This window comes from Empidonax traillii, unplaced genomic scaffold, assembly GCF_003031625.1.
Source record: "Empidonax traillii isolate 1590-97213 ecotype Southwest subspecies unplaced genomic scaffold, ASM303162v1 scaffold524:size468641, whole genome shotgun sequence".
In the NCBI taxonomy this organism is placed as follows: Eukaryota; Metazoa; Chordata; class Aves; order Passeriformes; family Tyrannidae; genus Empidonax; species Empidonax traillii.
This window is the reverse complement of record NW_020955717.1, coordinates 26,613-29,592: the sequence shown is the minus strand read 5'-3', so window position 1 is coordinate 29,592 and position 2,980 is coordinate 26,613. Positions and strand designations below refer to the sequence as shown.

The 2,980-nt window shown below is 39.8% G+C and overlaps 1 protein-coding gene and 1 non-coding gene across 2 annotated transcripts in view; both read right to left on the bottom strand.

Annotated features, from left to right (window-relative positions):
- Positions 1 to 2,980, bottom strand: part of PTPRZ1 (protein tyrosine phosphatase, receptor type Z1) — an 82,707-nt gene that overhangs the window by 66,831 nt on the left and 12,896 nt on the right. The gene's annotated exons all lie outside the window — the stretch shown is intronic.
- Positions 1,290 to 1,361, bottom strand: TRNAH-GUG. The gene has a single exon. It is a non-coding gene; the product is annotated as a tRNA-His (tRNA).

The following is a 2,980-nucleotide window of genomic DNA, read 5'->3' as shown; positions in this document are numbered from 1 at the left end:
AGGTGAATCTACTCAGGTCTTCTATATTGAATTTTCTAAAAAATATTGAAGGCTTTTAAAACCAAGAAAACTAATTTTCTTTAAATATAAATTAAAATAGTTAACTTTTAAACAGAAAAGCTTCCAAAGAGGGTCAGAAAGGACAGAAATAACAATTCTTAGCTTGCACCGTGCATCCTTGCTTACAGGTTCTTATTACCAGGTCTGCTTTCAGACAGCTCAGTGACTTTCCAAGCTGCAGCAAACTCTTTAGAGCCCTGCCTGGCAAGTTTCTGCCAATTTGTGCTGAGCTGGCTGCCAATAGCCAACCCCTGGAGTTAGGCTGCAGTCCCTGCTCCATGCTCTATTTCTTTTGCTTCTTTTGCCACAGGCAAAGACTTCTCAAGACTCCTGCTGTTGCCCCAAGGCAGTGGAAATCTCCATTCTCTTTCCACTGACATACCCAATCCGATTGCCCACCTGCAGTCTCTCCTTCAGAACATCATCATAAATTGTTTTCTAACATGCACTTCCCTTATTCTGCTCTTTCCACTACTGACAACACTACTGAACTACTGAAAACACTACTCTTTTCTCTCTCCCACTAGGATGCTTTTGGGTACTTTCTTCCATGCTTCTTTTGTTGAATGCCATTATTCCGTTTTTGCATCTTCTCTTTAAATTCCCTATTATCTTCCCTATTACTCCTTATGTTCCTTATTTTCCACTATCAAGTTCAATAAAAACAAATAAATTAAGATTAGAGAAACTACAATCTGCTTACAACTTCCATAGTTTTGTATTTCATGGTTTTGTATGTAGAACTTAAGTTCTTCAACTTGATAGTTATTACCTCTGGCTTAGTGTGTAATAAAAAAATTCCTAGCATGAAGCTAGCGATAACAATAGTAATCTTTGCTCAACACAGAAGACAGTGTAAAGCTGTAACATGGATAAAAAACTATGGATTAAAATATACAGAAAATCAACGGCAGGCTCTGGTCTGGTGCAGGAACACATTATGGGGACTCCCATAAGGAATGGAGTCTAAGAAGAAATGGAGAACTGGAGTCTGGTCTGGTATGGTATGGCCAGTCTCTTCGCGAATGAAGAACCGGGGAAGGTCTTTCCACCTTCCAGCCTGTGCATTGAATTTTTTAGGTGAGACACAGTGTGCGCGGAACTGAGCCCACCCTTTAATCCTGAGGTTCATCTGCCGGGGCCAAGCGAGCTTGGATGGTGGCAGTGAGGTCCTCAGGACGTAGATGGATTGCCTTACAGGGCTAACGAGCTCCATCTGCCCGGGCAGGGGCCCTGACCGGGACTCGAACCCGGGTCTCAGCGTTCACAGCGCTGTGCTTTAACCACTTCACCACCAGGGGCTCCCAGTCTGGTAATAATAATCCAGATTACATCTCAGCAGCAAAATACATATTTAGGTATGAATTCTGCAAATGTTGGAGATGATATTGGTTGTGTCTATATTAGCAAATAGTGCTGAACAATATGAGCACATTTATAGAGTTAAACAGTTGAGGTTGAGGACCAGATGTCCATACCGTATGTTTTCAGAAGGTCTTTACCTCAGACTAGCTCTGTCTGGTCCCATGGGCTGAATGGCCATCAGTTGCTGAAGGGTAAAAGGTACTCTCGTTCAGTACATCTCCTGTTTAGTACCAGTTAAGATAGACCCATGTCACACACTGTGAGACAACTCTACTTTGTGAACCAAAGCTTGGCAAGTGGGGCACAGACAGGAGGTTTCCTGTAGGATTTTAGGAGAAGTCCACTCCTAATCTGAACTAAAACGTTAATGTAAATGCATCTGGTGTAGGCAGCAGGTGGTGAAAGTGCTGCAGTTTACATTACTTGCTGAAAGCCAAAGTAAAAGCAAAAGAACTGAATGTTTTTAAACAAGAGCAGATTGTTTTACTATAGATGCTATGAGGGAAATCATAAATCAAAGCTGTGCCAGCCATTTTGAAAAATATTGTTGAAACTGATCTTTGAAAATTAATTCCCCCAAACTGTGCTTTGGGAATCTGAGGAGGATAAAAACGTGCACAATATATCTTGAAGAGTGCACACAGGAAGCAATGTTTATCAAAGCTGTCAGCTCTGAAGAAGTAATTGACAATTCACAGTGAAGGAAAATAAACCTGAACAAAGCAGATTACAAGTTAATGAAGAAATGATAACCTTCGCCACTGTTGCTGAGGGCAGAATGTCTAAAGAAAATTTTCCTACCCTTTATTTCTAGGAAATGTTCATATCTAACTCTGCTCCTTAACCTTAGTCCCAGTGATCCCACCCCTGCAATGAGCATGCAGTTCTTTTGGCCTCCACTTTGATCCTCACTAGAGGAATAACATTGAGTTAACTGGAGTACATCCAGAGAAGGGCAACGAACTTGGTGAAGAATCTGGAGCACAAGTCTTAACAGGAGCAGCTGAGGGAGCTGGGGTTGTTTAGTCTGGAAAAAAAGGACACTCAGGGAAGACCTTTAATAATTTAAATGGATGTGAACCCTAGGGTTTATGTTATGGATAAAAGGAAGCAGAAAAGAGAGAGATAGATTCTTTACCTCCACTTAAATTCTTTCTCTCCATTTTTCATCAGTTTTTACTTTCGTGATATTAAAATTACTTTTATAAATATAGATTGGACACATATAGGAGATTAAAGATAACCCCTCTGTTTGGACTGTTAATAATGGATTATCCTTATCAAAAATGTTGTTGAATTATCACTTTGAAGTGTTAAGTGATTCCAATTTTTTTTTAAGCAAACACATTTTATCTAAGATGTGGGAAATTAGAAATAAGTCTGTGAAAAGATGGGGGTACTTGTAAGGGGACAAAATTTAAATTTAGATGCCAAATCAATATTGCTCCAAACATCAAACTATAGAGATCATTCTTTTCTTCACTCTTTATTTCTACGTCATTATTTAGATAGTGCATCCAAACTGCATGAACAGAGGAGATGGAGATCAGTGAAA